This window comes from Salvelinus sp. IW2-2015, unplaced genomic scaffold (assembly GCF_002910315.2).
Source record: "Salvelinus sp. IW2-2015 unplaced genomic scaffold, ASM291031v2 Un_scaffold1784, whole genome shotgun sequence".
In the NCBI taxonomy this organism is placed as follows: Eukaryota; Metazoa; Chordata; class Actinopteri; order Salmoniformes; family Salmonidae; genus Salvelinus; species Salvelinus sp. IW2-2015.
Window position 1 is genome coordinate 48759 of NW_019943159.1, and position 10120 is coordinate 58878.

Below are 10120 nucleotides of genomic sequence, written 5' to 3' on the forward strand. Positions count from 1 at the left end.
GAAGTTGTCGTTAGTATAGGTTGACATAACATAATAACACAAATGTGTTAACAAGGACAGAGTCAAGGTCCACGTCTGTTTATTACAACCATATCACAGAACAGGTGCCTCTGAGCTTTCATGAACATAGGGTGCCATTTCAGAGAGAGAAAGAGAGAGAGAGAGAGAGAGATAGAGAGAGAGAGGAGGCTCAGTTCACCAACTCAAACCAACCCCATAGAGCCTAGGGACAGCCCTCAGAAAATCTGGCCCAACCAAATCATCACAAAACAAAAAGAAAAATATATAACCTATTGGAAAGACACCACAAAAAATCAAAGTAAACTTCAATGCTATTTGGCTCTAAACAGACAGTACATGGTGGCAGACTATCTGACCACTGTGACTGAGGAAAACATTGACTAGGTACAGACTCAGTGAGCACAGTCTGGCTATAGAGACCGGTCGTCACAGAAAAACCTGGCTGCCCAGAGAGGACAGGCTGTGCTCACTCTGCTCCAGGGGAGAGGTAGAGACAGAGGTGCATTTCCTACTACACTGTGACAAATACTCAGACCTAAGAGCATATTTCTTTCCCAAAATTATAACTCAATACAAAGAATTTGAAACTATAAAAGATGAAGAAAAAATCAAATATTTATTGGGTGAAAAGCCAAAATGTGCAGTTTTGGCAGCCAAATATGTGTCCTCCTGCCACAGCCTGAGGGACAGCCAGTGAAAAATGCAAAGTAATGTTGATAATATTTCCCATTTAGCTTAGTTTTGTTTTTTCTTTCATACCAGGTCATATGTCTTCTCAAGTCATATTGACACTGGTCTACTACCATTGATTTAATGTATTGTTGTTCTGATTAATATTGTTGTTGTAGTTGCTGTTAATGGTAATCCCATGTCCACTACTACTATTATTATTACTGTTGYTRCCACCATTTATTTATATATAAATATATATATATTTTGTATATATATACATATATATTTGATTTTTATTTTTCGATATGTATACTTTGACAATGTAAGTAATAATGAACTTGCCATGTCAATAAAGTCAATTGAATTGAATTGAGAGAGTGAGAGAGAGAGAGAGATCACTACCAAATGACACAATTACCTATCAAGGTGTAAAAAACAGCATTTCTATGTAATAATTGGATGATTCATGATGAAACTAGTACATAACAAGACCATGATTCTGGACATTTTCACAAAATGTTCTACATAGAATGATCCTTTGAGGGAACAATTGTTGACATATTTGACATTTGTATCTGAAAGCATAATTGTGGAATAATTAATTGAAGTTGGAATATTTGTGATATGTTGGCCTGTTTAAGACATAATGTTTCATCTGTAGATGCTACAAAGCAGAACGTGTTATATGAAGCTTTACCGCTTGCTCTGTAATATGAGTAGTATTCCGATTTGAATATCAGTTTTCTTTTTTTACTATGTCAATTTCTCTTTATAAAATGGGCCATCACTTTACCAGTAGTAGAGATTCCACTCTGGAACTCTGATAAGCTTGTACAGTATATTTGGTCCAACAATATACTGCATAAAAAAATGTATATTTTTCCAAAATGGTATATTTTCAATATTCATGTTAATATTTTTCAGTATTCCTACATTTATGTAAGATATGTTTTATTGAAATCAAAACACTACTGATATTACAGAACAAGCAGTTGACATCAATTCTTGCTTTGTAGTACCTACAGATTAAACATGATAGAGTCTTAAAGGAGGTCTTAAAGGAGGTCTGGGTAAGGCCAAAATGTCACAAGTGTGCTAACTTCAATTCATTATTTTCAATTATGCTTTCAGTTACAAATGTAAAATATATGTCAACAATCATTTTGTGAAAATGTAAAATGAGAGAAAGACTCATCGTTGTGGGTAGGTGGAGTGAGAGATAGACTCATCGTTGTGGGTAGGTGGAGTGAGAGTATATCAATCGTTGTGGGTAGGTGGAGTGAGAGATAAGACTCATCGTTGTGGGTAGGTGGAGTTGAGACATAGACTCATCGTTGTGGGTAGGTGGAGTGAGAGATGACTCTCGTCGTGTGTGGTAGTGGAGTGAGACATAGACTCATCGTTGTGGGTAGGTGGAGTGAGAGATATACTCATCGTCTGTGGGTAGGTGGAGTGAGAGAATAGACTACGTCTTTGTGGGTCGGTGGAGTGAGAGATAGAATCATCGCTGTGGGTAGGTGGAGTGAGAGATAGATCCATTGTTGTGGGTATGGAGTGAGATAGACTCATCGTTGTGGTAGGTGGAGTGAGACATAGACTCATCGTTGTAGGTAGGTGGAGTGAGAGATAGACTCATCGTTGTGGGTAGGTGGAGTGAGAGATAGACTCATCGTTGTGGGTAGTGGAGTGAGAGATAGACTCATTGTTGTGGGTAGGTGGAGTGAGACATAGACTCATCGTTGTGGGTAGGTGGAGTGAGACATAGACTCATCGCTGTGGGTAGGTGGAGTGAGAGAAAGACTCATCGTTGTGGGTAGGTGGAGTGAGAGATAGAATCATCGCTGTGGGTAGGTGGAGTGAGAGATAGACTCATCGTTGTGGGTAGGTGGAGTGAGAGATAGACTCATCGTGTGGGTAGTGGGGAGTGAGAGTAGACTCATCGTTGTGGTAGGTGGAGTGAGAGATAGACTCGTTACTGTGGGTAGGTGGAGTGAGAGATAGACTCATCGTTGTGGGTAGGTGGAGCGAGAGATAGACTCATCGTTGTGGGTAGGTGGAGTGAGAGATTAGACTCATCACTGTGAGTCGGTGGAGTGAGAGATAGACTCATCATTGTGGGTAGGTGGAGTGAGAGATAGACTCATTTTTGTGGGTAGTGGAGTGAGAGATAGACTCATCGCTGTGGGTAGGTGGAGTGAGAGATAAACTCATTTCTGAGGTGGAGTGAGAGATAGAATCATGCTGTGGGTAGGTGGATGGAGTGAGAGATAGAACTCATCGCTTGTGGGTAGGTGGAGTGAGAGATAGACTCGTTACTGTGGGTAGGTGGAGTGAGAGGTAGACTCGTTACTGTGGTAGGTGGAGTGAGAGATAGACTCTCGTTACTGTGGGTAGGTGGAGTGAGAGATAGACTCGATTACTGTGGTAGGTGGAGTGAGAGATGACTCATCGTCTGTGGGTAGCGAGTGAGAGATATAATCTCGCTGTGGGTAGGTGGAGTGAGAGATAGACTCGTTACTGTGGGTAGTGGAGTGAGAGATAGACCTGTTACTGTGGGTAGGTGGAGTGAAGATAGACTCTTACTGTGGGTAGGTGGAGTGAGAGATAGATTCGTTACTGTGGGTAGGCTGGAGTGAGGATAGACGTTACTGTGGGTAGGTGGAGTGAGAGATAGACTCATCGTGTGGGTAGGTGGAGTGAGAGATATACTCATCGTTGTGGGTAGGTGGAGTGAGAGATAGACTCATCACTGTGGGTCGGTGGTAGGAGTAGAGATATACTCATCTTCTGTGGTAGGTGGAGTGAGAGATGACTCATCGTTGTGGGTGGTGGAGTGAGATAGACACGTTTACTGTGGGTTAGGGTGAGTGAGAGATATACTCATCGTTGTGGGTAGGTGGAGTGAGAGATAGACTCATCACTGTGGGTCGGTGCGAGTGAGAGATTATATCATCTCTGTGGGTAGGTGGAGTGAGAGATAGACTCCATGAGAGGTCTAGCTCTCACTCAGCATTAGATTAGCACTGGATCCTACACACACACACCACACACACCACACACACACACACACACACACACACACACACACACACACACACACACACACACACACACACACACTGACTGACCGACAGACCGACCGACCGACAGGGGGGAAAAAAAACCAGGAAAAAAAAAAAGAAACCCAAAAAAAAGGGGGAAGACAGGACAGGACAGGACAGACAGACAGACAGACAGACAGACAGACAGACAGACAGACACACACACACATATACACAGAGTCTCACCTTGGTGATCTTGGGGTGTGTACAGCGGCTGTTGCCAGCGGTGGGGTGCATCCAGCTGCTGTCCAGCGGGGCACACTCCTGCCTCAGAGAGCACTTCTTCTCCTGGACACACCAGCCACACTCGAACCTGGGGTCAGCCTTCAGACACATCCCACAGCTGTCTCTCAGCGCATAGCACTTATACAGGTGGGCTGAGAAACAGAGAGAGAGGACAAAAGTAGAGATGACGTTTAGTCTCACAGGCATTGCAATAAGAGTTACATTGTTGTGTGAGAATAACTTTGTTTCACCACCTTCATGCTGTTGCGTGAAAAACAAGAAATTAAATAAGAAATGAAAACACCTTGTTATGGGGGGGACACTAACACTCAGAATTATGCTTTTGAAAGAATTAGGAATTAGCAGCAGGAATTGTTATCTTTTAGAAAGAAATAGAGAGGGATAGCAGGTCCCTCCTAAAGCCATATGCATCTGTGGTGTAGGGAGAGAAAGATGGAGAGAGAGCAGAGAGAAAAGGAGATAAATAGAGAGAGTGCGTGAGAGAGAGAAAATAGAGGGAAGAGAGACAGAGAGAAAAGGAGAGAGAGGAAGCAGAGGTAGAGAGAAGGAAACGAGAGAGAGAGAGAGAGAGAGGGTGAAAAACAAACAGCAGGCCCGGCGCTCCACAGACAGGCGGACACAGGATTTCAAAGGAGACTGCGTATCCATCCGCCTGCTGCAGCCCTGCCTGATAATCTGATTTGACACGGCAAAGCTAAAAAGTAGGGCTGTGCTAATTAAACTGAACCAAATGAATTATTTAATTACATGAACATTTACACTTTACACCTGGGCAAAGCTGGGCTTTCTCGGGCAGTCTGGCAGAGATGGGAAATTCACTGTGATTCACGAAATGAGGGAGGGAGGGAGGGAGGGAGGGAGGGAGAGAAAAAGAGAGAAGAACACAGGGAATGGTGGGGAAAGGGAGGAGAAGGTCTTTGTACGGCTTGAATGAGCAGGGCTAGTTTAACATTTAGTTTGGGGAAGTTTCAACATGTCAAATTAAGCGTGGAAGTTTGGGCAGAGCACAGTGGCCTCCGCACAGCAGTCACTAAGAAAGTTTATATTCTTCATTTCTGTTCCAGCTTTAACAGATGTTACTATGTTACTATGGAAACACCGTATTCCAACAGGAGACATTGGGTTTGTAGTTCCAGAGGTCGTGGAAACCGCTGACAGGTAGAATACAGAGGGGTTAAGTCTCAGCGTCCAAGGTGATGCTAAAGGACATGATGTCCCACCGTCTGCTCTTTAAGACCTTGACTTATCTTACATTACTGAGAGAGAGGGGTCAATGTAATCCACTCGCCTTTAATGTAAAGACTTTTACAGCAGCCAGACAGACACCTTAGACCAGAGCCGGGCGTCAGCCTCGTACAGGCCCAGCCGCCCCAACACCAACACGCGGAGTGCGGGCCGCAAACGCCAATTAAACAAATGAGGCCAAGCGATAAACGCAATTAGGAAAAAAAAGCGTGTGCAGCGGGGTCAGATCATATGACCTTGATCCAATGATCAGAGTGGGGTATCTGACATCCTTATAATATATTACCTCTGTCTCTCTGCCAGCTAAATATGTCAGAAAGGGTATCAACTAACTAATCCCAGCTAGGGTTAACACCCAGCTAGGCCACATGGTGGGGAAAGACTGGATCTATCTCCTGCTGCATCCCTCCATACCCCACTGGTAAAGGATCATGTTGGCTCCATGTGTGATCAACATGCTTATCTTAAAGACAGTGCTACTTGACTATCTCTGTTCCCTAGTGATGACTGAGACCTGGCTCTCCATCCAGCAGGATGAGCCTCCTGAGCAGCAATAGCAGGATCTGACCCCAGACCTGCCAGATCAGAGGATTAAAGGGCTGTGTTGTCCTCCACGACTTCCCTCCATCAACACTCTATTTGTCTGCTGCGTGTTGTTTTGGAGGAGCGCGTCGGAGTTACTGCAGACAGCGCTAAAAGAGATAACGCTATTGAACCCAGCGGGGCCTAGCAAAAGCCGTAGCCATGCGAAAAAACACTTTCATTCCCTTTCAAAGACGTGCTGCCGGAGAGGAAGGGGCCTCTCCAATCGGATCTTAGGGATTTAAAAAAGTGTAGTGAGGAGGTGAGAGAGGAGAGGAAGCAGCAAGGGAGGATGTGGCGAAGAGGAGATAGGTTTTACCTTGTATGTTGAAGGGGTTGTCGATGACTTGGTTTTCATTCCACACCACAGAGAGATCCACAGGCAGGTCACTTAGGTCATTACCCTCATAGTCGTACTGGAAAGAGGGAGAGAGAAACTAAAGCTGGTCAGTATCTACAGGCCTCACAGAACCTGAACATTCAGTGTCAGTATTCACAGCACTGTGTCAGCCAGAGACAGATCCATACGATGGAGGGAGTAAGAGACAGAGAACTTCACCCTTCACCCAGTCACAGAATACACTCAGAAGAGTTGCCTTGGTATTGAGACCAGAAGAAAACAACCCCCCCACAGACACACACACACACACACACACACACACACCACCACACACACACACACACACACACACACACACACACACACACACACACACACACACCACACACACAAACAACACACACACACACACACACACACACACACACACACACACACACAACAGAGTGTTGGTTGACCTGAGGGAGGGAAGATCTAGATTAATTTACACATGAAATAAGTGCAGAATTTAGGCGTGAAGAGCGATGGAGAGCGATGGAGAGTAAGTGAAATTGCATTTCAATTTGTTCCCTGACACGTCTCATTTAGGTCCTGCACCTCCTTCTCTCAGCACTGTGCCTCCTCCCATTGGGCACCAAGTCAGAGGAGTGTCAAACCCTTCACCCAGCCTTTCACCCAATCAACACACACCGTGTCATAAAGACCAACCACCAATCTACTTAATTAATACTCGTCTCCACATCTTCTTCTTCAGTTTGTTTCAGTTAGTTTCAGTTTATTTCAGTTTGTTTCAGTTTGTTTCAGTTTGTTTCAGTTTGTTTCAGTTTATTTCAGTTTGTTGTTTATTTCAGTTTTTTCAGTTTATTTCAGTTTTTTACAGCCTTATTCAGTGATCTGACCTGAACACTCTGTCCTAATTGAACTCATCAACACATTCCCTTGCCTCTGTTACAAGAAACCCATTTCCATAATGACCTCAACCAGGACTACCTGCATGATGACTCCTTGCTGTCCCCAGTCCACCTGGCCGTGCTGCTGCTCCAGTTTCAACGTTCTGCCTGCGGCTATGGAACCCTGACCTGTTCACCGGACGTGCTACCTGTCCCAGACCTGCTTTTTTCAACTCTCTAGAGACAGCAGGAGCGGTAGAAGATACTCTGAATGATCGCTATGAAAAGCCAACTGACATTTACTCCTGAGGTGCTGACTTGTTGCACCCTCGACAACTACTGTGATTATTATTATTTGACCATGCTGTCATTTATGAACATCTTGGCCATTGTCTGTTATAATCTCCACCCGGCACAGCCTGAAGAGACTGGCCACCCCTCATAGCCTGGTTCCTCTCTAGGTTTCTCCTAGGTTTTGGCCTTTTAAGAAGTTTTTCCTAGCCACCGTGCTTCTACACCTGCATTGCTTCTATTTGGGGTTTTAGGCTGGTTTCTGTTACAGCACTTTGAGATATCAGCTGATTAAGAAGGCTATATAAATACATTTGATTTGATTTGAACCACTCTGTGTGTTAAATCAGTAGAGTGTTGCTCTGACACAATCTGGGCAGGACATGGAATCCCAACATAACATCCCAGCCTACTACCCTACTGCAGCAGTGTGATGTCCATACATCATTAATGAGAGAGGCATTGGACTCCAGCATTCTAACCCTGCTCCTGATAACTCTCTTGGTAGGCCCACATTAAACTTTAAAGGCCACGATTAGTCGCCCACGACACAACGGACACCAAACACCGGGTGATCCCTGTTCTCCTCGCCGCCACCTCCATGCTTTATTCATGTGCCCGTTTACAACATGCAATCACACCATGACGCCCAGTGTGAGACCAACCCGACGCCATGTCATTCACCAGTCAGTTTTGTATTGTAGGACCAGGCAGAGCCAGGACCAGGCAGAGACATGACCAGGCAGAGACAGGACCAGGCAGAGCCAGGACCAGGCAGAGACAGGAGAGAGAGAACAGACACAGACAGGACCAGGCAGAGCCCAGACCAGGCAGAGACAGGACCAGCAGAGCCAGACCAGGCAGAGGACAGGACCAGGCAGACCAGACCAGGCAGAGACAGGACCAGGCAGACCAGAGCCAGCAAGACAGGACCAGGCAGAGCCAGGACCAGCAGAACAGGCACAAGCAGAGACAGGACCAGCAGACCACACAGGCAGAGCAACCAGGCAAGACAGGACCAGCGGAACAGACCAGGCAGAGACAGACAGCGAACAGACCAGGCAAGAACAGGACCAGGCAGAGACAGGACAGCAGAGACAGGCCCAGCAAGGACAGACCAGCAGAACAGGACAGGAGAGAGACAGGATGAGTGTCTTCTTCACACCTAGATGGCTCTGCTGTGAGGATATGATAGCAGTCCTGTCTCTCTCTGTTTCCTCTGTTCCTCTCGTTCCTCTGTTCCTCTCGTTCCCTCTTTCCTCTCGTTCCCTCTGCCTCTCGTTCCCCTCTGTTCCTCTTTTGCCTCTCTGCTCTTCTCTGTTCCTCTCTGCTCCTCTCTGTTCCTCCCTGCTCCTCTCTGTTCCACTCTGCTCCTCTCTGCTCCTTCTCTGCTCACTCTGCTCCCTCTCTGCTCCTCTCTGCTCCTCTCTGCTTCCACTCTGCTCCTCTCTGCCTCCTCTCTCGTTCCACTCTGCTCCTCTCTGCCTCCTCTCTGTTCCTCTCTTCCTCTCTGTCCACTCTGCTCCTCTCCTGCTTCTCTCTGCTCTTCTCTGCTCCACTCTGCTCCTCTCTGTTCCTCTCTGCTCTCTCTGCTCCACTCTGCTCCTCTCCGTCCTCTCTGCTACTCTCTGTTCCTCTATGTTCCACTCCGCTCCTCTCTGTTCCACTCTGCTCCTCTCCGTTCTACTCTGCTCTTCTCTGCTCCACTCTGCTCCTCTCTGTTCCACTCTGTTCCTCTCTGTTCCTCTCCGTTCCTCTCTGCTCCTCTCTGCTCCACTCTGCTCCTCTCTGTTCCACTCTGCTCCTCTCTGTTCCTCTCTGTTCCACTCTGCTCCTCTCTGTTCCACTCTGCTCCTCTCTGTTCCTCTCTGCTCCTCTCCGTTCCTCTCTGTTCCACCCTGCTCCTCTCTGTACCTCTCTCTTCCCCTCTGTCCCTCTTGTTCCCCTCTGTTCCTCTTGTTCCCCTCTGTTCCTCCTTTGCCTCTCTGCTCATCTCTGTACCTCTTTCTTCCCCATCTTTTCCTCTTGTTCCCCTCTGTTCGTCTTGGTCCTCTTGTTCCCCTATGTTAATCATTTGCCTTTCTGTTCCCCTCTGCTCCTCTCCTGTCCCTCGTTGCTCATCGGTGTTCCCCTCTTGTTCCTCTCCGTACCTCTTATCCCTCTCTCTTCCCCTCTGTTCCTCTTGTGCCCCTCTGTTCCTCTTTTGCCTCTCTGTTCCCCTCTGCTCCTCTCTGTTCCTCACTGTTCCTCTCCGTTCCTTTCCATTCCTCCCTGTTCCTCTTGTGCCCCTCTGTTCCTCTCTGCTTCTCTCTGTTCTTCTTGTTCCTTTTCATTCCTCTTGTTCCTCTGCTTCTTTCTGTTCCCCTCTGTTCCTCTTGATCCCCTCTGGTCCTCTTGATCCAATCTGTTCCTCTTGATCCCCTCTGTTCCTCTTGTTCCCTTCTGTTCCTCTTGATCCCCTCTGTTCCTCTTGTTCCCCTCTGTTCCTCTTGATCCCCTCTGTTCCTCTTGTTCCACTCTGCTCCTCTCTGTCCCCCTCTGTTTCTCTCTCTTCACCTCTGTTCCTCTTGATCCCCTCTGTCCCTCTTGGTCCTCTCTGTTCCTCTTGATCCCCTCTGTTCCACTTGTTCCCCTCTGTTCCTCTTGATCCCCTCTGTCCCTCTAGATCCCCTCTGTTCCTCTTGTTCCCCTCTGCTCCTCTTGTTCCCCTCTGTGTCTCTCTGCTCCTCTTG

The 10120-nt window shown here is 46.7% G+C and overlaps 1 pseudogene; it reads right to left on the minus strand.

The window, feature by feature from the left end:
* The window catches only part of LOC112071956 (plexin-A1-like), a 152655-nt pseudogene that overhangs the window by 43288 nt on the left and 99247 nt on the right, over positions 1–10120 (minus strand).